Raw genomic sequence first — 25,296 nt, forward strand, 5'->3', positions numbered from 1 at the left:
TAGACCATTAACACTATAAAGCAACTACAAAACTCAAGGCTAGTCTGCATAATAATCAGCTAAAAAAAAAAAAAAAAGAAGAAACATAAGGACCGGGTCAATTCCATACATAGAATTATTAACTTTGAATGTAAATGGGCTAAATGCTCCAATTGAAATGCACAGAGTAGCAAGTAGAATAAAGAAGCGAGACCCATTTGGGTGCAGTGGCTCATGTCTGTAATCCCAGCACTTCGGGAGACCAAGGTGGGCAGATCGCTTCAGCCCAGGTGTTCAAGACCAGCCTGGGCAACGTGGGAAAACCTCATCTCTACAAAAAATGTAAAATTAGTCAGGCATGGTGGCATGAGCTTGTAGTCCCAGCTACTCCAGAGGTTGAAGTATAAAGATCACCTGAACTAGGGAGGTTGAGGCTGCAGTAAGCCATAATCATGCCACTGCATTCCAGCATAGGTGAAAGAGACAGATCGGCCTCAAAAATTTTTAAAAAAAGAAACAAACAAACAAACAAGACCCAACTGTATGCCATCTTCAAGAGACCCATCTCACACATGCAATGACACAGATAGGCTCAAAGTAACGGGATGGAGGAAAATCTACCAAGTAAACAGAAAACAAAACAAAACAAAAAATAGCAGGGGCTGCTATTCTAATTTCAAACAAAACAGACTTTAAGACAACAACAATCAAAAAGTACAAAGAAGGGCATTACATAACAGTAAAGTGTTCAGTTCAACAGGAAGACGTAACTCTTCTAAATACATATGCATCCAACACATGAATTATGAGTGCACCCAGGGAGCACCCAGATTCATAAAAACAAATTCTTAGAGACCTATGAGGAGACTTAAAGTCCCACACAATGATAGTGGGAGACTTCAACACTCCACTGACAGTATTAGATCATCAAGGCAGGAAACTAAAAAAGATATGTGGGACCTGAACTCAACACTTGACCAAATGGAACTTACAGACATCTACAGAATTCTCCACCTCAGAAAAACAGAATATATATTCTTCTCATCACCACATGGTGCACACTCTAAAACTGACCACACAATCAGACAAAAAACAATTCTCAACAAATTTTAAAAAATTGAAATCATACCAATTACGCTCTCAAACCACAGCACAATAAAAATAGAAGCAAATACTAAGAAGATTGCTCAAAACCATAAAATTACATGGAAATTGAATAACCTTCTCCTGAATGACTGCTAGGTAAATAATGAAATTAAGGCAGAAATAAATTCTTCAAAATCAAGGAAAACAAAGATACAACGTACCAGATTCTCTGCGACACAGCTAAAGCAGTGTTAAGAGGAAAGTTTATAGCATTAAATGCTCACATCAAAAAGTTAGAAAGACCTCAAATTAACAACATAGCATCACACCTAGAAGAACTAGAAAAACAAGACCAAACCAACCCAAAACTAGAAGACAAGAAATAACCGAAATCAGAGCTGAACTGAAATAAAGTGATGCATGAAAAACATACAAAAGATCAATGAAACCAGAAGTTGTTTTTTTTAAAGACTAAATAAGATAGATAGAACACTAACTAGACTAACAGAGGAAGAAAGAGAGAAAATCCCGATAAACTCAATCAAAATTGACAAAGGGGACATTATCAATGACCCTACAGAAATACAAAAAACTCTCAGAGACCGTTATGAACACCTCTAAGCACACAAACTAGAAAACCTACAAAATGTGGAAAAATTCCTGAAAACAAAACAGCCCAAAATCGAATCAGGAAGAAACTGAAACCGTGAATAGACTAATAATGAGTTCTGAAATTGAATCAGTAATAAAATAATTTCCATGTAATTTTATGATTTTGAGCAAGAAAAAGACCAGGATCAGATGAATTCACAGCCAAATTCTACCAGATGTATAAAGAAGAGCTGCTACCATCCTGCCTGAAACTATTCCAAACAATTGAGGAGCAGAGACCCCCTACTAACTCATTCTATGAGGCAAGCATCATTCTAATACCAAAGCCTGGCAGAGACGTAACAAAGAAAAAACTACAGGCCAATATCCTTGATGAACACAGATGCAAAAATCCTCAACAAAATACCAGCAAACTGAATCTACCATCACATCAAAAAGCTAATCCACCATAATCAAGCAGGGTTTATCCCTGGGACGCAAGGTTGGTTCAACGTATGCAAATCAATAAATGTGACTTATCACATAAACAGAACTAAAAACAAAAACCACATGATCATCTTAATAGATGCAGAAAAGACTTTTAATAAAATCCAACATCCCTTTATGTTAAAAACCCTTAATAAACTAGGTATTGAAAGAACATATCTCAAAATAATAAGAGCCATTTATGACAAACCCACAGCCAACATCACACTGAACAGGCAGAAGCTGGGAGCATTCCCCTTGAGAACTGGAACAAGACAAGGATGCCCACTCTCATCGACCCTATTCAACACAGTACTAGAAATCCTAGCCAGAACATTCAGGCAATAGAAAGAAATAAAGGCATCCAAATAGGAAGACAGGAAGTCAAACCATTTCTGTTTGCAGATAACATGAGTTTATACCTAGAAAACCCCACAGTCTCTGCCTAAAAGCTCCTAGATCTAATAAACAACTTCAGCAAAGTTTCAGGATACACAATGAAGGTTCACAAATCAGCAGTATTTCTATACACCAACAATATCCAAGCTGAGTGCCAAATCAAGAATGCAATTTAATTCACAGTAGACACACACACACACACGAAAATACCAACGAATAAAGGTAACCATGGAGGTGAAAGATCTCTACAACAAGAAAACAAGAATTACAAAACACTGCTGAAAGAAATCAGAGCTGACCCAAAGAAACGGAAAACCATTCCATGCTCAAGGATAGGAAGAATCAATATTGTTAAAATTGCCATATATTATCAAAAGCAACCTCCAGATTCAATGTTATTCCTATCAAAGTACCAATGTCATTTTTCACAAAATTAGGGAAAAAAACTATTCTAAAATTTATAAGGAACTAAAAAAGAGCACAAGTCACCAAAGCAATCCTAGGCAAAAAGAACAAAACAGGAGGCATCACACTACCTCACTTCAAACTATACTACAAGGCTGCAGTAACCAAAACAGCATGGTATTGGTACAAAAACAGACAGACCATTAGAACAGGATAAAGAACCCAGAAATAAAGCCACACATCTACAACCAACTGATCTTTGGCAAAGGTGACAAAAACAAGCAATAGGAAGAGCACTTCCTATTCAATAAATGATTCTGGGAAAACTGGCTATCTAGATGCCAGAATGAAACTGGACCCCTACTTATCACCATATACAAAAATTAACTCAAGAGAGATTAAAGACTCAAATGTAAGACCTCGAACTATAAAAACTGCCAGCACTTTGGGAGGCCAAGGCAGGTGGATCACCTGAGCTCAGGAGTTCAAGATCAGCCTGGGTAACATGGTGAAACCTCGTGTTTACAAAAAAAAAAAAAAAAACCAAAGAATTAGCTGGGCGTTGGTGGCACACATACACAGCTGTGGTCCCAGCTATTCAGAAGGCTGAGGTGGGAAGATTGTTTGAGCCTGGGAGGTGGAGATTGCAGTGAGTCAAAATCTCACCACCGCACTCCAGCCTAAGGGACAGAATGAGACCCCTCTCAAAAAAGAAAAAAAGTTCTGGAACTAGATAGTATTAAGAATGTCCTAAATGTCACTGAATGATACACTTTAAAGTGCTTAATCTTATGTAAATTTTTCCTCAATTTAGAAACTTTTTCAAATTCTTGCAAAAAGAACAATGTAACATATATAAATATATACATAAACATAAATATATAGTATAAACATTTATAGCATACATATGTAACCTCTCTGCCATTTTGGGCTACCTTACCAATAAGGCAGAAGCAAACACATAAAAATTAAATATACATATATATATATATGTAGGGAAAATAAAGAGAGATCAGACTGTTACTGTGTCTGTGTAGAAAGCGAAGACATAAGAAATTCCATTTTGACCAGTACCTTGAAAAATTGCTTTGCTGAGATGCTGTTAATTTGTAACTTTGCCCTAGCCACTTTGCCCCAACCTTGTGCTCACAGAAATATGTGTTCTATGGAATCAAGGTTTAAGGGATCTAGGGCTGTGCAGGACGTGCCTTGTTAACAAAATGTTTACAAGCAGTATGCTTGGTAAAAGTCATCGCCATTCTCTAGTCTCAATAAACCAGGGGCACAATGCACTGTGAAAAGCCGCAGGGACCTCTGCCTTGGAAAGCCGAGTATTGTCCAAGGTGTCTCCCCATGTGATAGTCTGAAATGTGGCCTCATGGGATGAGAAAGACCTGACCGTCCCCCAGCCCAGCACCCGTAAAGGATCTGTGCTGAGGTGGATTAGTAAAAGAGGAAGGCCTCTTGCAGTTGAGATAGAGAAAGGCCACTGTCTCCTGCCTACTCCTGGGAATTGAATGTCTCGGTGAAAAACCCAATTGTACATTTGTTCGATTTTGAGGTAGGAGAAAAACTGCCCTATGGCGGGAGGCTAGACATGTTGGCAGCAATGCTGCTTTGTTATTCTTTACACCACTGAGATGTTTGGGCAGAGAGAAACAAAAATCTGGCCTACGTGCACATCCAGGCATAGTACCTCCCCTTGAACTTAATTATGACACAGATTCTTTTGTTCACATGTTTTTTTGCTGACCTTCTCCTTATTATCACCCTGCTCTCCGACCACATTCCTCTTGGTGAGATAATGAAAATCATAATCAATAAAAACTGAGGGAACTCAGAGACCGGTGCTGGTGCAGGTCCTTGGTGTGCTGAGTACCGGTCTCCTGGGCCCACTGTTGTTTCTGTATACTGTGTCTCTGTGTCTTATTTCTTTTCTCAGTCTCTCGTCCCACCTGATGAGATATACCCACAGGTGTGGAGGGGCAGGCCACCCCTTCATCTATATGTATATACACACACACACACACACATAAATATACATATTTATAAATTTAGAAATACAGAACATATGTGACTATTCAAAGAAACATATATTTATGAGCATATAAATATATAGGTAACATACAAAAATATGTTTAATATAAAAATTTACACATATATATGTAGCACTCTGCCACTCTGGCATACTTTGCTCACACAGGGTAGAGGCAAACATATATACCCACATACATGTGTATGCACACACATAGGTATGTTTTTATATATGTACATACAACTACTTATATTTATTAATATATATAGAAACACATAAAAAGAGTAAATAGATACGTAAGGGTATCATTAAATTGAATTATCTTTGCCCTAAAGCTGCCTCCACACTTATTTTAAGTTTGGCCTAATGAATTCTCTATACATAGCTCGTTGTTACCTAACTTAAGTGTAAAAATAACTGTAATTTAACCCAAGACTATAGTCTTATAACATGTAACTATGTCTCAGCCAATGAAAACAGCTGAGTCTTCAGCCAATCAGAGGCTGAAAGCTGCCAAAACATAACTATATAAGGCAAATGCCAACAGCAGCCAATCAGGCTGTTTCTGTGCACTTCTTTTTCTCTAGCTGTAAATATACCCTGCACATATGGTGGCATGGAGCGTTCTGAGCCATTTTTGGTGCAAACTGATGCCTGATTCCTAAATTGTTTCTTTGCTCAAATAAACTCTACTAAATTTAATGTATGTAAAGTTCTTCTTTTTTAACAGATTAGTGTAGAAAATGCAATCTGAAGTAGAATTTCCATCAAACCCCAGAAGCATGGAGTGCCCAAGCTCAGCGACCCACCAAGCCCGTTGTGCACGCAGATATCTCACAGCAGTAGGGGTCTGGGCAAGTTCTCTCTCAAATTTTGAAGCTCCAAGAATTTGTGTTTTGAGCTGTGTATTTGTTTAAGCAATTTTTTTTTTTTTTACCCAGACTGGGTTTGGAAATTGATTCTGAAATAATAAATAAATGCTAAGTGAGATATTCAAACTAAATTTGTTGTAATTTTGTCTTTTGAGAGTTCTGGCAAGCTGGATGGGATCCATCTCCCAAGACCCCTTGAGGAATGCAGGAAAGACATTGCTGGCCCCTTTGCCCTCCTTCTGAGGGTTGTACATTCCTTTTAGGCCAGACTCTATTCTTTTTGCATTGAACCTTGATCCTTTTGGGTTATGAATCCAGGGTTTTGTGCTGTGAGAGGGCATATAACCTTGGGGTGGGTGCCAGTGGCCAGTTTGTGCTGTGAGACGATATATGGCCTTTTGAGGTTTGGGTAACTGATGAGTCATTGGCAAAAAACTGAGCTGAGTCCAACGTCAAATTGGACTTGACGGTGAACCGTATTGGATCCAGGTAAGAGGTCACTCATCTGATGATCAGATGGAAACTGGACTGGGCTCAGTAGATAGTAAGCTTGGCCTCCCTAAACATAACCTCGAGTTACAGTGGCGACAGTGGGGAAACGCTTGCAAAGGTAAGCAGGTGCATGTCTTCCCAGTTACAGCAACTGCAGGGATTGAGAGTACTTGTACTTGTGCATGCAAACTAAATACCCCTGTGCCCTAAGATGTCTGCCTTTTTTTCAAATAGCCAGGCCACTGGAAAAAGAACTACTCACTTTTACAGCAGCCATCTCATGGGTCATCCCTTTGACCTGGACTGTTTCCCCACTAAGGGAAGCCCCCAGTGGCATCAATCTTGGGACAACTATCAACTCATCTAATTAGCCCTCCCTGTTTTTTCTCTTTCTCTCTCTTTGATCCTGCTTCTCCCATAGGAACCCCTCAGTTGACTGAAACCACTCTTTTCAAACCCTTGCTGCCGCTTCTTTCTTATTGTCATGAACTTTGCTATGTTCCCAAAGTCTTAGTGAAAACAAGGCTTTCTAACTTAATTTCCTTGATGAGAAGAAAAGGGTGGCTAGTAGCCAGACTAGTGATAGAATTAATTAAATACGCCACTAAATTGATTAATTCCTACCGTGTTAAAAGAGACGCACTAACAATGCCAGTGACCATGTAACATGGATTTAAGCTACAAGTCAAGAACCGTGATGAGAAGCCTCAGCTTTGTAAAACAGAGGGTAGAGGAAAGCATTTCCTCTCTCAAATGAGCATTCGCAGGTATACTTCTTGAAGAATAGAAAGTTAAGTGTTCAGGACTTTTATATCTATTCTACTTTGGCTTAGTTTAAATGATTGTTAGTTTATTGGCCTAGAAATGGCCAAGAAAACTTAAGGCTCAATAATTAGTTATAAATATGAAATATCCCCAATCTTTAAGATAAAAACAACTTATAAATGTATTTGTCTGTAAAAATTGTGTGTATTTTTACAGAACGTCGATTTCTTTAAAACAAAGGGAGGGGAGTCTCTCATTTACATTAGTTTTTTTCATACCCTTGTGAACTTTGCAATTTCTATGTTTAGGAACTTATTTCTTATAGTTTTTCTGTGCTAAACTCTGTCCTGGTCAGTTCTAGAGTGTATGAAGAACCAAATGATGTAATTGCATGCGACCCGGCTGTAGTAGAACAAATTAGACTCTTACATAGGCAGGCTCTAATATCCCTGTCTGGTTTTGGTAAGTATTCGTTAGATAGGTTTTTTCTTTGAAAACCTGGGATTGAGAGGTTGATGAATGAAAATTAATGCTTTCACTTTGTTATATATAGGTTTGCAATAATTAGGTCAGAGTGGAGTTTTAAGGTCATGAGGGGGGCTGGTGACGTACAAATAATGGGCTCTGATTGGGCAACTACTCATCTGAGTTCCTTCCATTTGACCTAATTAAGCTTGTGAAATTTACGCTAAGCCCATGAGCTCATCTTTAAAAAGCTTTTACTAAAAGATTTTCAGCTGTTCAAAATGGGACTTACTAGTGGAATGTGTTTAAAACGATCACATCAGATGAATAAAAGATATTTGATCCCTTGTTTCCTTAATAATAAAATGATGGCTTGGAAAAATAGGCTAGAGTCTAACCACAGTGCTATTATTAGGCTTTCTTGTTAAACAAGCCCTAAGTATGTCAATACAACAAATACTGTTCATTTCTATTAATTAAAAAAAAAAAGTCTTTCTGGCATAAGGACAGTTTTCATCTGGTTATTCTGAAACATTTTTGTAAGATAAATTTACATCTATAAAGAAAATTTTTATTTGTGAAGAGGGGTATGTCTCTGTGCACTGGAAGAGAGGGAGGACTAAATCGCTGGGAAGTCTTACGATAAAGAAGCCGTTGGCTTAAATCAGCAAAGCAAGCCGTCCCTTTGTTTAAGGTGTTTTTCCTGGCCATCCTGTCTTAACTAGAACTTTACCTACATCCTCCTTTTTGGTCTAGGCAAATGATGGTATCTAAACCTAAAGTCTCAGCTCTGTGCCTTTGAGATATAAATGTTCTACCACGTCTTCTCTAGAACCTGATAACTATCTCTTTAAAATGCAAGCCTAGGGAGATGACTCATCAGAAAAAAAGAAGAAAAAAGAGGTATATGGAAATTGTGCAAATTAAAGCAGCCCCTGATGCCAAAGTCTACACACTCCTGAGTGAGTCAGTTCTGTCAGCTCGAGCTGGATCAAGACAGCCCTGCTGGGCAGGCCTGAAGAGCACCTGGATGCAGACACCTGAGGAGCCAGGTGCCTGAAACTTCCTCCACCTGCTCGAGGAATGCCAAAGCCCAGGTGCTGGCAGGACAACCCCTTCTGGCTGCCTAAGAGGTGGCAGAGGATGGAAATAAGGTCAGAGACAGAATGTTGAACCCTGCCTCCCAGGTGGGTAGAAGACGCCTGTCACCAAACTAAGGCCCAGCTTGCCAGGTGAGGTGGGTGACTGGTGATCCCCCGAGAGAGTGGACGTCAGAACTACACGGTCCCGGACTTCACCTCGGCCAGCGAAGGAGAGAGAGGGTTAACGTTAACTGCACGAGGCCCACTCTAGCCTTAAACTCTGCAATGCAAACCCTTCCCTTGGAGGCAAAACAAACATGACAAGGAATTCTGAGGTCAGAGGACAAGAACCACGAGTTCCCTAGTGGGAGACTGAGAAGGCAGTGTCCTTCCTGCCCTTGGTCTACTGGCTAAGAACCTTCCTCAGCCTGGCTTTCCCACATTGCACTTTCAGCTCTGTTTGCAATTTTCCTCCCTTAGTGCTGAGGGAATCCCAGTGTTTGATCCTGAAATCCATAGGTGCCTAATGGGTGGTTAAAAGAAACCTCAGCAAGAGAAGTAGAAAATGTTTCCTCTTCCTGAAAAACTGTAGAAAGGCAGGCACCATTCCTGGTGAGGACATGGTCCTTGCAAATGTCTTTTTTGTGTTTTATTTTATTTTGAGACGAAGTTTTGCTCTTGTCACCCAGGCTGGAGTGCAGTGGTGCAATCTCTGCTCACTGCAACCTCCACCTGCCGGGTTCAAGCAATTCTCCTGCCTTAGCCTCCCAAGTAGCTGGGATTACAGGCACCACAATTGGCTAATTTTTTATATTTTTAGTAGAGATGGGGTTTTGCCATGTTGGCCATGTTGGTCTCGAACTCCTGACCTCAGGTGATCCACCTGCTTCAACCTCCCAAAGTGCTGGGATTACAGGAGTGAGCCACTGCGTCCAGCCTGCAAATGTATTTAAAGACAGCGTGTTTCAGAGGCTGTGGCGGTGCCCTGTGAATGTGCCAAATCTCGCAGTCCCAGGTCCCAGGAGCTCTGAGGGGCAGGCCAGGCTCCTTGCCAGGCTGATGGTACTAAAACCCTGCTCTCCAAGACATAACCTGATGGCCCTGCAAGATGTCTTAATCGACTGTGGACCGTGAGAGTCTACATCTCATTTTAATTAAGACAGGAAAAGAAAGAACAAAAGAGCAACTCCCAGGTTATAGAGAAACTGGATTTTAGTATAATATTCAGGTGTGGCATTGCTGATAATAACAAACATTTCCCCTCCCAAACGGTAAACGCTTGCACTGCCTATTATACACAAATCCAACCACCCTCCCTGTTCCGCACATATCTGCTCCCCAGTGACCCCCCTCTCATGCGGCCTCCTGAGCCTGGCCAGTGTTGAATGACACTTTCGGGGGCATGAGACTCCACGTGGGTGGGACTCAGGTGGGCCCCTTCTCCACGTGGGAGCTGGAGAAGCCACCCTAGTACCAGCTGAAAGTGTCTGTGGTGTCCCTGCTGCTAAGGTAGGGGCCACCTCTGAACTGGTTTCGGGGTGTGAGCTGCTGCTGGTAGTGGGATCTGCCTTGAGGGCCTGGTGGCTGGTGGGAAGGGCAGACACACACGGGTGCCTCCCCAGGGACTCAGACCGCCTGCCCACCACAGCCCCTGCACTGTGTGCTCCAGGCATGTGCTGAGTGCCTGGTCAATCACCAGGGCCCTGTTGATCCCAGTCTCCAGAAAGATGATTTAGTGTCACTCCACAGAGGGGGAAACTGAGGCCCAGAGAAGTAAGGTGACTCTCCCCAGTCACAGGGCTGGTCAGCAGTAGGGCTGGAGGCTAGTCCCTTGCTGTCTGACTCCCTGAGCCCATCCATAGCCCAAGGCAGCCAATCTCTGGCCACCCTGGTTCAGGCCCTGACTGGCCACTGTGGTGGGTGATGTCTGTCTTCCTGGCCTTTGTGCTCCCAGCCAACTGGGAGGGAGCCGCCAGCTGGTGTGACAGGTTGTAGCTACGGACAGAAGGGTGGCTGTGAGGCTACCAGGAGTCTCACCAGGGCCCTCTCCCAGGGCCTGTCCAGAGTGAGGTCTGGGTATCCCAGGCATTGCCAGACCATAGGGTCTGATGCTGACCAAGAGGCCATGGCCACAGGCTTTCCAAGGCGGGCCCCCAGGGAGAATGCAATCCTACTGTCCCAATTCCTGCCCTGGCCTTACACAGTCTCACCAAGCTGCTTCATGGTCCCAAACCAGAACCCAAGTACTGCTTGGGCTTGAGGTTATAATTATTTGCAGCCAACTGGAGCAGCAGACCTTCTTGGTTACTTTGCATTCCTGGGGCTAGAGGGAAAAACGGGGTGGTGACAGGGCCTGGACAGGGATGCTGGAGGGACCCGTTGGGGGTGCTAGATGGGGTGGTGGCCAGTCTTTGCTCATAGGAAACCCCCTCCTCCTCTCCAGTCCTGTCCAGACCCCACGTGTTCTCAGAGCTGGCTCAAACAGCCGCTCCTCCAGGAAGGTGTCCTTGGTTTCAACCTGGTACTCCCACCCGCCAGTCTTCCTGAAGCGTCTCCTCCTTCGCTCTGTATCCCCATAAATCTAAGATGAGGGGGATGGATCTGCCCACTGCTGCTCACCTTATGACTCTTGTGAGGTTGATCAGTCTCCCCTGGAAAGCTGATAACTGAAGTCCATTAGAAAGGGTCCTCTGGCCCAGAGGCAGCCCCTGCCCACCCCTGTCATACTGCACCCAGGATGCAAGACCCAGGTCAGGTCTGGGTGACAGGAGGGCGATAAAGGGGCTGAGGCTCAGGGGCCTTCTAGCCTAACCTCTCTGGAGACAGTTGGGGAAACTGAGATTCCAAGCAGGAAGGTATGGCTCCGAGAGACTATTCTCATTAACCTGGAACATTTTTGCAAGCTGTTGGGTATAGGAAGTCTGTCACAGGTAAGAGAAATGCTTTTTGAGAGCATGAGAGACAGCAGGGTTGTGACAATATTGAAGCACCACTGTGCAGGTTCACCAATTGCCACCACCGGGAGCCCCCTGAGAGCCATTGCAGATGCATGGCCCTCCCCTGCAACCCCTGGACCTCCCCATGGTCTGGCGCCTAAAGGGTTACGCCTCATGGCGGAAAACAGGGCCCTCAGGACGCCCTGCCCACTCCAAGGTCTGCCTCTGCTCTGATTGGTCACTGACATTCAGATTGTCACCCAAATGTAAGGACGTTAGCAGAAAGACTCATTCAATGCAAGTGGGCTCAGACACAGAAGGGAATTGGGTTGCAAAAAGCCCCTTTTGTTTCTTTTATTTTATTTTGGAAAAAACTTTTATTGTGAAAATTCACACATATATATAGTAAAAAATTCAATCATTGCAAAAGGATAGACAACGAACAAATGAATTCCCCTTCCACTCCAGATCCCCACCCCAGGTCCAGACCTCCTGAGCCCACTTCTCCCATCTCATCACGGATCCAGACCTCCTGAGCCCACTTTCCCAATCTCATCACCAGTGATTTCTTGGGCTCTGCATTAGTTTTCTATTGCTGCTGCAACAAACAGCTACAGACTCAGTGGCTTCCATTTCTGTCTTACAGTTCTGGTTGCCAGAAGTCCTAAGAGGATCTCACCTGGCTAAAGTCAAGGTGCTGGCAGGGCTGTGTCCCTTCTGGAGGCTCAAGGGAAGAATCAGGTCCCTGCCTTTTCCAGCTTCTAGGGGCTCCAGCATCTAGGTTTGTGGCCTCCTTCCTCCATCCTCAAAGCCAGCAACAGCAGGTGAAGTCCTCGCCCATCACGCATCACTCTCCCTTCTGCCTCCTTCAACTCTTTTTTTTTATATTTAGGGGGAACGAGTACAGGATTCCTTCATAGTCAAAAAGCTCCTTATAGAGAAGCTTGGAACTTTCAATACAGCTTTGTCTTTTTTGCCATTTTAATTTTCCATTTAATTTAAGTGTATTCTCTCATTTGACCTTCATACTCTGTGGAGAAATATTTCTATTTCAGCTTGCATTGACAGACTGCTTCCACACAGCCCCCGCATCACCCAACCACGCAGCAGAGATCCTCATTCACATGAAACAGATAAAGAAACTGAGGCCCAGGGAGGCTAAGAGTCCTACCAGGATTATTCACCTTCCAAGGTAAGGAGCCAGTTCCAGACCCGGGTTTGTGCAACTCCAAGCTCCCCTATCTTTCTACAATGGTAGATTTAGACTACAGCAATCTGGCAAGTGTGGTCAGACAATGGCCAAGTTGGGTTTAGATGATATTCTCTATAAATCCATTCTCGTCTCCCGTGTAAGCAAGGCAAAGCACTCCAGGCCATGGGGAGTCCCTGAAGACTCGAACTGCAGTGGCCACATCAAAAGGTTGCAGGTTGACCAGAACTCACGGACACAGCAGGAGAGCAGCTTGGAACCTGCAACCCAGCCAAGACCCAGTGCCTTGGACTGGGGGAGAAAACATGCAGCCATTCCTCTTTCTCTGCTGGCTAGAGGGGATTCTGGCTCTTCCTGCCAGAGCCACCCCTTTCCCTCCTCCTAAAGTTGATGGTGGTTCTTTAAGGAAAGGGAGAAGAGACATGTGCAGTGTGATAGGGCAGGAAGAGAAGAAAACGGAGGAGAGGAGGGGACTTTCCCATGAGCAGGCGGAAGAAGAAAAGGCAGCTGTGGTGTGTGTGGACATGGATGCAGCAGTGTCCAGTGTGGGGTCAGCCCTAGAGGAGAGGCAGAGAGAGAGACAGCCAGTGAGAGAGTCCTGACCTTTGCGATTAACATGGTATCTGCCTGCAAATGCTGTTTAGGGCCATCGCCTCTTCCTGTGCTATTTTTGAGAGTGATGCTCCTGAGCCCCATGACCCAGTCAAGCTTAATGTCCCCTTGAGCCAGATTCAGTGCTGGGAGTCCAGTGTGACCTGCCCAGATCTTGCTGCATTGAGAACAGGGCAGATCTTGACCCCAATATAGGGGCTGGATATAAACAGGCAACAGCTACATTTCTGAGTCAGAAAGACTTGGTTAATTGCTAATTGCTTAGGCAAGTAATTTAATTTTGTTGAGTCAGATTCCTCAGCTATAAAATGCAGATGACAATACTTAATTCTTCCGGGTTGTGGGGAAAATGGAGATTCTAAGCACGATGTCCATTTCTCAGAAAGCTACCTTCATTTGGTGGCTTTCTGAGAATGGACATTTGGTGGCTTATTTTCCTTTCTACCTTCACAAGTGGCTATCCCTGCCACCCAAACAGACCCTGGACTCTCAAGTGGATGGGGTCCCATTTGCACAGGGGAAAACTAACAGCCTGCATTAAGTCTATACTTACCACTTAGTGAGCATTGTATCCCCTCAGGGGCCTATGTGGGCACCCGTCTCTTCTGCAGCATCTTTCCTCCCCACTGCTGGGTCTGCACACCACCCCTCCATGGGTTAGGCCTCTGATCAGTGATGACCTTGGTATGGTGGTGATGGTCAGTCTTGGCATCAAATGAGCTAGGTTATATCATCAGTTATTCAATAAAACACTCATCTAGGTGTCAACGTGAAAGTATTTTGTGACATTGTTATGTACATGTTGTGAAAGTATTTTGTGACATTGTTATGTACATGTTGTTACAAATGTTCATGATGCATTTACTACAGCATAGAATTTTGCCTGGGGGCCAGCCTGAAGTCTGTCCCACAGGTCATAGCCATGTTAGTCCCACAGTCACAGGGGCCAATAGATTAAATTCTTTTCTCTTCCTTGAGAACTAAAAATAAAATCCTAAGCCCCCCATCCGACTTAACAGACTCCCTCTTGGCCAACAAACCTCAAATAAATCTTAAAATTGAGTTCTTGGCCATGACAGGATAGAAGGTCAGACATACTTCCCTGTACATCCCTCCCTCTTATGGTTTAGACCCAGCAACTGAAAAGCATTAATGTTAAAACAGAGACCATGAGACTGACAGAACAGACTCTTTGTAGCAATAAGACCCCAAATTATAAACAGGACCTAGGGCCATGCCAGGCAAGGGTTAAGTCTTGCACCCTACCCTTAACGAATGAACTAGACTCTAACTACCACATAGTTTTTATTTTTCTCTAGCAGCCAAGCAAGCACTGGCCGTAAGAGAAGCAGGATTAAAATAATTACAACTCACCCAGTTCACAGGCGCTGAGTAACTGACCTCCTGCCTCACCAACCTTAACAACAGCTTTCAGTGGGCAAGGGACTGATTTCAGTAACTTCCTCCTGATAAGAGACCATCCTCCGTGGACTGGTTCTGGCCAGTTTTAGAGGCTGTGCCTTTACAGAGGCTGTGTACCTTCATGTCCCTGCTTCACTTTTTGATGTGTAGGGCCTAATTATAATACATTAAAATGTCAAGTCTCCACCCCAGAATGAACATGCATGTTTATTGAATACGCATGTGTTAGAACCTCTTTTATGAGTATTCTCATAAAATGATATAGCTCCTCCGACATCCTGTTGAATATGTATATGTAGCCAACTCATTCGGCTCAAATTCCTGTCCTCTCCTTCCCTCCCTGGATGTGCCTGCCTCTGGCCTTGGCTGTAGGCCACACTTCCCAGCCTGTCATAATGGCCACTTTGCAGGCTGCAAATCTTTATAAGAAATAAAGCTCTCTTTTCTAAATTTATAAATTGTGTGATTTTTCAGTTGACAATCTCTTTCTACACACACACACACAATTTATACAGAAAGAAATCTGGAGAGTATATGTGGGAATGGATATTAAGTGTGTGGCACAATGGTGGAAGTAACATAAAGTTGGATTAGGCTAAATGTATTAATGTGGGCCCACTAAAGAGAGATTCTGGATTCAGGATTGCAGGTCAAAGCTTTCAAAAGGGCTCCAAGGGTTGGTTTGATCAGTTACTTGGTTGGTTGCCTGATTGGTTGGTTGGTGCTTGATTGGTTGCTTCATGGCTTGCTTGGTTATTTGGTTGGTTCGTTGCTTGCTTGCTTTCTTGGTTGTTTGGTTGGTTTGTGTCTTGCTTGCTTGCTTGCTTGTTGGTTGATTTGCGGGCTGTTTGATTGTTTCTTTGGTTGCTTGGTTGGTTGGCTGAAACAGAATCAGAGTTTACCTAAGGTACACAAAGTTGAGATGCCACAACTTCCTTGGTTTATGTGCACAGGAAAGTTGTGCACATAACTTCCCTGTGCACATAAGGAAGATTGGATTTATTATGTCAGACCTGCTCGCTCACACTGGAGGGTTTAGAGAACATACTTCTCACAACGATCACAAGAAAGAATATTGTGAGAGGAGCCCAGTATCCTGGAAGAGCTTTGAGCTTGTGCTCTCAGTAGGCAAAATGTTACAGCAGGAACTGCTGCCACTGGACTGGGATCTTTAAATAAAATGAGGATAATTGAATCCTGGGGTGGCAGGGAACATGAGCTGTCCTTAATCATCAAAGATGAGGTAAGTGTGATCACCACAGTGGAAAGCAGTGTTAAAGCAGCAGTCAGAATGGTTTGACTCACAGAAATCCACAGCATTGTGCAGTCCACGGTATCCACAGGGGAGAGCTAATGGGCTGTACCAAAGTCTTACTTGTTCTTTAAAAAAATGAAGAATTCTAGGTCAACTGAATAGAAGACTAACTCAAATTAATGACACACAGATCTAAAACCCTCAGTCAATTCCCAGACTTGAGCCAGTTCACAGGCCCACAACCCCTTAAGTGAAGGGGAGGCTGGGTGATCTTGGGGAAGTATGCTACCACATTGCCAAAATTTTACATTGTTAATCTTTCTCCCAGTTTTCCCCAAAGGGACCTACAGCCTTCTACCAGAATGACTGTGACTTGGGGCAAAAAAAAATTCTCAGAAATTTGGGGAATTAGTGGACACTCACTCTGATTTGGCAGGAATTCCCAGAGACCAAAAACATCACTGTGGTCCACCGGAGTAGGGACTTATGGAGGTCAGCTGGTGGATGAAGTGTTAGCTCATGCTGTATCACAGGGAATCCAATGTGTTCCTGAACCCACCCTGTGGTTGGAATAGACACATACTCAGCAACTTTCAGCATCCCTACGTCGTTGTCTCACCTATGGACTGAGGACAATTATGATAGGAAAACCCAGTTAGAAGGCCCTAGGTTCGACCTAGTAAAATAGTAAACCAAAAGCAAGAGTGCATTAAGTGCTATGTAAATGCTCTCCAAAGTGGCCTTGGTGGAGAAGGATTTCAATAATCAAGCAGATAGGATGACCTGTTCTGTGGACACCACTCAGTTTCTTTCCCCAGCCACCCCTGTCATTGCTTAATGGGCTCGTGGATACAGTGGCCATGGTGGCGGGGTCGGAGGTGATGCCTGGGCTCTGCAACATGGACTTCCACTCCCAAGGCAACCTGGCTGTGGCTCTGAACCACTTCCATCATAGAAGGGGCAGGGTCTCGTTCTCACCGAAACAGACACTATGTATGAGAATTTCCCCTCCTACCCTCAATGTTCCTGTCACCATACAATTTACACCTGATAAATTATACTTCATAAAAATTACACTACTGTCTAGACTTACAGAGTGCCTTATCCATCCTTGTGGTCTCCCACACAAATTGGTTCTCATCATCACTATTACCCCTAGTGACACACTAGCAAAATTTTCATTTCCTGTCCCTCAATCTTATGCTTTGGTGGTCTAGAAGTCTTGGTCCCAAAAGGAGGAGTGCATCCCACAGAATACAAAGAAATGATTCTACTGAACTAGAAGTTGAGATAATCCCTGTCCACTCTGAGCTCCTCATGCCTCTGAATAAACAGGCAAAGAAGGGAGCTACCGTGCTGGCAGGGGTGGTTGATCCTGCCTACCAAGGGGAAATTGCTTCTACTCCACAGTAGAAGTAAGAAATAATACTTTTGGAATACAGGAGATCTTCTGGGGTGTCTTCAGTGCTACCTACTACCATGCCCTGTGATTAATTTAACAGAAAACTACAACAACTCAATTCAAGCACAGCTGCCAATGGCCCAATTCCTAAAATCTAAACTGACCTAAAATCACATAACTGCTGCCCAGGGTGGAACTTGTGCATTAATTAAAACACAATGTTGTATATATAGCCCTCACTACTCTCATAACATAATACAGGCTATGCTGGCTTTAGATAATCAGAGTCCAGTCAGTCTTTGTCTTATGGTCCTATCACCTCATGGTTTAATCAAGTCCCAGACACATGGAGGAACTTTGTATCTAGTGTAATTGCAACTGCATTTATAATCCTTTGTTGTGGCTTATACTGCTGCTGGGTTGTTTGGCAGCAATGCTCTTCCACAAAACTGGCCCCAGGGAAACCACAGAAAAACAGTGTGGTGAGAATTTGAGGGCCATTCAAAGGTATGCTGGGGTGCAGCGCAGGTTTAGCTTGTCCTGTCAGACAGCTACAACTGAAGCATCTTCTGAAAATGACTGTACGTTCCTTGGTGAATTTTTGTTCCGTGTTCCCAGCTGAACAAAAAGGCTAATCCAAATGTTTACATCATATCTATAAGGAACATTTCAGCGCTGGCACATTCCTTGGATCAGAGGTCATGCAAGGAACCAAGCCCTTTTGTTTTGGGCTAGGTGGAGGTTTCTTGGCAGAGGTTGCTAAGTGGAGGTTGCTCTGGGAAGAATATCATATAACCTGCATGCATTTGACAAACACGAGGGGATTTCTTGTCTCACCTGCTGCTCCTGGGCTCCCTGTACATAAATTCCCTGAATAAAGCTTATGTCGCAAAAAAAAAAAAAAAAAACCACAAAAAAAAACAAACAAAAAAAGTCCTGGGAAGATTGATGTTCACATGTACAGACTGAAGTTAGTCCCCTCCCTCACACCATTTATAAAAGTTAACCCCAAATGGATCAAAGACCTAAATATAAGAGCGAAAAGTTTAGTACACATAGGAGAAAATATGGGACTGAGACTTTGTGACCTTGGGTTAGGCAATGATTTTATAGATATGATACCAAAACCACAAGTATAACAGAAAATATACATAAACTGTACTTTATAAAAATCACAAACATTCGTGTATCAAAGCAGACTTTCAAGAAAATGAAAAATAATTACAATGTGAGATAAAATGTTTGCAAATCCTGTATCTAAGAAAAGAATTGTATAAGAATATGTTTGGGCCGAGCGTGGTGGCTCACGTCTGTAATCCCAGCACTTTGGGAGACTGAGGTGGGTGGATTAACAAGGTCAGGAGATCGAGACCATCCTGGTCAACATGGTGAAACCCCGTCTCTATTAAAAATACACAAATTAGCTGGGTGTGGTGGTGCACGCCTGTAGTCCCAGCTACTCAGGAGGCTGAGGCAGGAGAATCACTTGAACCCTGGAGGCAGACGTTGCAATGCATCAAGATCATGCAACTGCACTCCAGCCTGGCGACAGAGCAAGACTCCATCTCTCTCTCTCTCTCTCTCTCTCTATATATATATATATATATATATATACACACACACACACACACACACATATATGTATATGTTTGAACATTTACAAGTCAATAGTAAAAAAGAAAATAACACAATTTTAAAATGGAGAGACAATCTGAATAGACATTTCTCCAAAGAAGATATACAAGAGGCCAATAAACACAAGAAAACATGCCCAATCTTATAACTCATTTAAATAGTGCAAATCAAAACCAATGAGAAAGCATTCCACATCCATCAGGAAGGCAATAACTAGAGAGACAGATAACAATAAGTGTTTGTGAGAACGTGTAGCAATTGGACCCCTCGACATTGCTGGCAGGAATATAAAATGATGCTGTCCTTTGAAAAGCAGTCTGGCACTTCGTCAAGAAGTGAAACACGGGGTTGCCATATAATACAGCAACTGCACTCCTAGATCTGGAGCAATGAAATCATGTGAAAAGCCTGTATGTGAATGCCCAGAGCAGCATTATTTACAATAGTCAAAAGGTAGAAACAACCTAAATCCCACAAACTGCAGAAGAGATAAAATTAGGTGTAGGTAAGTAACAGAAGTCAAACCTAAAAAGTAACAAGCTACTGATACATGCCATGAACATGAATAAACTTTGCAGACTTTGATAGAAGCCAGTCACATAAGACCCAGTGTTGTGTGACTTCATTTATATGAATGGTCTATAACAGGCAAATCCATAGACTGAAAGTGATTACGGATTTCCTAGGTCGGGGCAGATCGGGGAAATGGGCAGTGCCTGCTGATGCACACACGGTTTCTTCCGGGGTGATGAATGTTCTAAAATGATGGTGACAGCCACACAACTCTGTGAATATACAAAAACCCCTTGCATGGTACACTTTAAATAGACGGGCTGGATAGCATGTAAAGTATATCTCAATAAAACTATAAAAATAAAGAGAAGCGCCCGGAAGTGCCGCCTTGGAGTCAGGGAGGAGAAGGCGGCCACGGCCGGGCCTGGAGCCTGAAGAGAGTCGGAGTTGGCGGCTGCAGAGGCTGTGCGCCATATACACCCGCAGAACTTCTCAAGCTCTCTGCTTGAGACTCTCAATGGGCAGAAGCTGGGTGGGCACTTCAGCGACGTGACTGTGTGCATTCGTGAAGCTTCACTGGGTGTGCACCGCTGCGTGCTGGCAGTCGGCTCGCCCTCCTTCCAAGACAAGCTGCTACTCGGCCACTCTGAGATCGGTGTACCTTCGGTAATGCCCGTGCAGACGAAGCGCCAGCTAGTCGAGTTCCTGTACCGCAGTTTGCTCCTTGTGGCACAAGATGAAGCCTTGCAGGTGCACACGGCTTTGTCGGTGCTTCGCATACAGACAGTTATCACAAATGCACACAGATTATCGCAGGCGCTTGAGTCCCAAGCACCCCTGCACCCGCGCCCCTGCCCACCCCTGTGCCCCCGCCGCTGGCACTTGCGCAGCTGCGTCACCGCCGGCGCCACCTGCTGGCTGCGCACCCCCGGGGCACCCCTGTGCGGCGCACAGCTGTAAGCAACGCCAGCCTGCGCGTTTGCAGCTGCCTGCGCCCCTCACACCTGCCAAATCCGAGGGGCTTGGTGCTGATCCCTCACTGTCCGCGGCCCCTGACGACCGAGGTGACAACGATGACGAAGAAACTGACGATGAGACCGATGGCGAGCACGGCGAAGGTGGCGGCCCGGGAGAGAGCCAGGCCCCTCATTCCTTCCCAGACTGTACTGCCGGCTTCCTCACTGCTGCTGCTGACAGCGCGAGCGAGGAGTCCCCTGCACCCACTGGCCTCGCTGACTACAGTGGTGCGGGAGGGATTTTCTTCGGGGATCTGGGGCAGCTGAGGACGTATTTCCAGATGGCGCTGTCCCCGAAGGCTGTCCCACCGAGACCCCTGTCCAGCCCGACTGCATACTGGTTGGACCCCGCCCGCCTGGCGTGAAGACCTCAGGGCCGCCTGTCGCACCCTTCCCCTTTCACTTGGGTACTCCCGGACCCCCCGCACCACTCCCTTCAGCACCATCCGGGCCAGCCCTGCGCCCCCACCCGCCTTCTACCCCACACTGCAGCCCGAGGCAGCCCCCAGCACTCAGCTGTGGGAAGCCCCGGCTCCCTCTGCTGCTCCCACCACAGCCCCCTCAGGCACCTCTGCTCGCACTCCAGGTGCCGAGCCACCTGCTTATGAGTGCGGCCACTGTCCCAAGACGTTCAGCTCAGAGAAAAACTACACCAAGCACATGTTCATCCACTCGGGGGAGAAGCCGCACCAGTGCGCCGTGTGCTGGCGATCCTTCTTGCTGCGCGACTACCTGCTCAAGTACACGGTCACGCACACCGGCGTGCGCGCCTTCCAGTGCGCTGTCTGCGCCGAGCGCTTCACGCAGAAGAGTTCGCTCAATGTGCACATGCGCACTCACCGGCCACAGCGCGCCCTGCCCCGCCTGTTGCAAGGTCTTCTCTCACCAGGAGCTGCTGGAGCGCCACCTGGCCGTGCACCCCGCGCCCTGGTGGGGTGGGGCCTGGTCTCGCCCACGGTGGATCCGCGACCTCCCGCACAGTCGGCCACGCCCGCTGCAGGACCGTGGTTCCCGCCACTAGGCCACGCTCCCTCCTGAGAGCAAGTCTTCTTTTTCCCTTCACCCCTTTCTCCATACGCCCAAGTCCGCCTTACTCCTCTCCTCCACGTACTTGAACCTTCCAGGTGGTGCCGGGCTGGGGCTGGGGCTGGGCCTGGGACTGGTTAGGGACCAGACCACCTCTGAGAACTAAACCATTTCCAGCCTAAACCGGGCGCTCAGGCCCTTGGACCTGGCCCGAGATTTCACTCCGGTTCGCGCCCCTCCCTCTGCTGGGGTGGGGGTGGGGACTGGGGCGGCTCCCCTGCTCAGGTGTCAGGCCGGGCAAGGTCCCTGGCTCCCTACCCAAAATATCACTCCCTCATGGGGCGCCTAAGGAGGCTCAAGTGGACCCATCATATATGGGGGCTGGTCCTCGGGACCCTCACTCTAATAGAGGACTGTAGGCTATGGGGCCTAAACCGTAAATGAATGAAGAAAGGGAAAGAAGGAAGGGAGGGGGGCAGGGAGGGAGAGTCTAGGGAAGGAAGGAAGGAAGGAAGGGAGGGAGGGAGTAGTTCACAGTCCCCTTTTGTGTGAGGTGTAGTCCTATGACCAGCTTTTGCCAAAGGGAGACAATGGACTAACGTGAGCCACTTCCAGAGCTGGCCCACAAAAGCCTCCAATGCCTTTCTCACACTCTCCCCTTCTACCGGTAGATGCAGGTGGGAGGAGGTCCCAGAGATGACGAAGGCACCTGATGGAAAGATTCTGGGTTCCTGTATGGCCATGCAGTGTGGAGCAGCCTCAATCCTGAACGCCCAGCCCGCAAGCTCTGGTGGGCCCAAAATATGTGAAGTCAATCTGGGGGAGTTATCTGGTACTTCAGTACAATATAACTAATTCATCTGCTTAAAACCTTGGCCCGGGGCCGGGCGCGTTGGCTCACGCCTGTAGTCCCAGCACTTTGAGAGGCCAAGGCAGGCAGATCACTTGAGGTCAAGAGTTCAAGACCAGCCTGGCCAACATGGTGAAACCCCATCTCTACTAAAAATACAAAAAATTAGCCAGGTGTGGTGGTGAGTGCCGGTAATCCAAGCTACTCAGGAGGCTGAGGCAGGAGAATTGCTTAAGTCCAGGAGGCAGAGGTTGCAGTGAGCCTAGATGGCGCCACTGCATTCCAGCCTGGGGGGCAGAGCTAGACTCCATCTCAAAAGAAAAAAAGAAAAAAAACTTGGCCAGAGGCAGTGGCCCATGCCTGTAATTGGAGCACTTTGGGAGGCCACGGAGGATGGATCACCTGAGGTCAGGAGTTCGAGGCCAGCCTGGTCAACATGGCAAAACCCTATCTCTACTAAAAATACAAAAATTAGCTGGGCGTGGTGGCGACTGCCTCTAATCCCAGCTACTCAGGAGGCTGAAGCAGGAGAATCACTTGAACCTTGGAGGTGGAGGTTGCAGTGAGCCGAGATTGCACCACTGCACTCCAGCCTGGGCAACAAGAGTGAAATTCCATCTCAAAAATAAAATAAGTAAAAACTTAACCACACTGCTAACTTAGCTAAGTATTTTTCTAGACATTTAAACCCATTTTAACCCAGCCATTTTGTCTCAGAAAACTTTGTTCCTATGCTATGTTTGATTCTTTTTGTTAACAACGTATTTTCCAGCGCATTTTTTTTTTTTTTAAGCAGCTGAAACAGGCACTTGTTTATTTCCCCGGAAGGAGGCAGAATGGGGTTCTTGGGGAGTCTCTGTCCCAGCCTGGTGCCTTGGACAGGCAGATCTCACTTCCAGAAGAGCACATGCCAGGAAAGCAGCCAGCAAGGGTAGAGGCCCAGGGACGGCAGTGGGAAGAGCAGGGCGCCTTAGGTGTGGTGCTCCAGCACACCCTGGGCCAGTACTGCAAGGAAGAGCTGCCAGCCTTCGGCCAGTGACAGTGGTGCCTCCTGCAGCTCCTGCCACAGGAATGGGTTGCCAGGGAGCGTGGCCGCCGGGCTTGTCAGCGCCAGCAGGGCAGTGTAGAGGGTCCAGGGCCCATGAGGCTCGGTGAGCGCAGCGGCAGGCACCATAGTGGCAGCCAGCAAGAAGTCCAGTGAGAAACTGGTGAGGATGATGCAGCCCAGCTGCAGTGCTAGGCAGATCAGGGCTACCAGCTTGAGCACCATCCAGCCCCTGTCTGGGACCTAAGGGCTTAGCACTCTGTGCTGGGGGAGGCGGGACACTGGGGCCAGGGACCCCCCTCGGGCTCCTCAAGACCTGCTCCAGCCTCAGGCAGCTGCATCCACAGTTTCAGAGCCTTGAAACCAAGGACCAGGAGCAAGAAGTCGGTGGCAGGCAAGTAGAGGCCGATGGAGATGAAGCGAGAAAGGGTGGGGAGCAGGTAGAGGAAGAACAGCTGGTGCAGGTGCTGCAGGAGGTGATTGAGCTTGCAGAACATGCCCTCCAAAGCCTTGCCCACTGCCACCAGGTCATACTTATACTGGCGGAAGCTATTGATGCCACACAGGGTTAGGGCCTCCACACGGTAGCACAAGAAGAGGCCATAGGAGTGGTGGGGGCGGCGGGAGGCCTGCCACAGAGCCATGAGCAGTAGTGTCTGCAGGCCCTGCAGCAGTCTGGCCAACGACATCCAGTCCTAGGGCTGCAGCTTACCCTGAAGCGTGCACAACAGGCCCCCTTTCTGGCAGAAGGTCTGGAAGAGATTGAGCAGGTCAAGGTTGGGCAGCTGTCCAGGGCAAATTTTATTCAGACATTTTAAAACCTTGATCCATTTTATAAAACTACAGGATAGAAACCCAAATATAGTGCATCCACTTTTTAAATATATATATACAGAGTCTTGCTCTGTCACCCAGGCTGAAGTGCAGTGGCATCATCTCAGCTCTCGGCAACCTCCACCTCTTGGGCTCAAGTCATTCTCCTGCCTCAGCCTCCTGAGTAGCTGGTATTACAGGCATGCCTCACTTATGCCTGGCTACTTTTTGTATTTTCAGTAGAGACAGGGTTTCACCATGTTGGCCAGGTGAGTCTTAAACTCCTGGACTCAAGTGATCTACCTGCCTCGGCCTCCCAAAGTGCTGGAATTACAGATGTGAGCCACCATGCCCAGCCTGTAGCTCATCGACTCTTATTTTTAATTCACCAGAACTGTTTTATCAGGATTATTTATTTTTTATTTAAATGACTCCATTTTGGGCCACATCAAAATTAACTGACTACAGATTCTGCTATTGTAAGTTTTCTTTAGGAATCAGTGTTTCTTTAAGTCAACTTTTCCGGATCAAATTAAACACAACAAAATATTTTCCAAAATCTTTTTCTTCCAACAATTTTTAGTCATCATAAGTTGTGCCACATACAGTTTTAACCATTATCCATTTTGCGTGCATTATTTGTATTATTAGTCTTCACTATGAGAATTAAAGTATCTCTAGTCAAAACGGTGGGGTCAAAGCATTCTACTTTTTCAGTTTACAGAGATTTAAATTAGTCTTAGCTTCTAGGAACATGCTGCTTGCCTAGATGTCTCCATAAACCCCTGTGCTGGTCTTGCCCCATTGATGAAACAGAAGAGGATTTTCTCAGAGCTCCTTACAAATTACAGGCAGGTAGAAGCCAACACATTGCTTCCTATCGTCCTGCTTAGGCACTGAAAAC

At 45.8% G+C, this 25,296-nt stretch overlaps 2 pseudogenes across 2 annotated transcripts; both read right to left on the reverse strand.

Moving 5' to 3' along the window:
- Positions 1 to 23,279: 23,279 nt before the first annotated feature.
- Positions 23,280 to 23,833, reverse strand: LOC111525080 (annotated as a pseudogene). Its single transcript, XR_002725943.3, has one exon. The product of XR_002725943.3 is annotated as a glycosylphosphatidylinositol anchor attachment 1 protein pseudogene (transcript).
- Positions 23,331 to 24,620, reverse strand: LOC111525078 (annotated as a pseudogene). Its single transcript, XR_002725942.2, has one exon. The product of XR_002725942.2 is annotated as a glycosylphosphatidylinositol anchor attachment 1 protein pseudogene (transcript).
- Between the last annotated feature and the right edge of the window lie 676 nt (positions 24,621 to 25,296).

The sequence above is a fragment of the Piliocolobus tephrosceles genome, chromosome 15 (genome assembly GCF_002776525.5).
Source record: "Piliocolobus tephrosceles isolate RC106 chromosome 15, ASM277652v3, whole genome shotgun sequence".
Taxonomy (NCBI): domain Eukaryota; kingdom Metazoa; phylum Chordata; class Mammalia; order Primates; family Cercopithecidae; genus Piliocolobus; species Piliocolobus tephrosceles.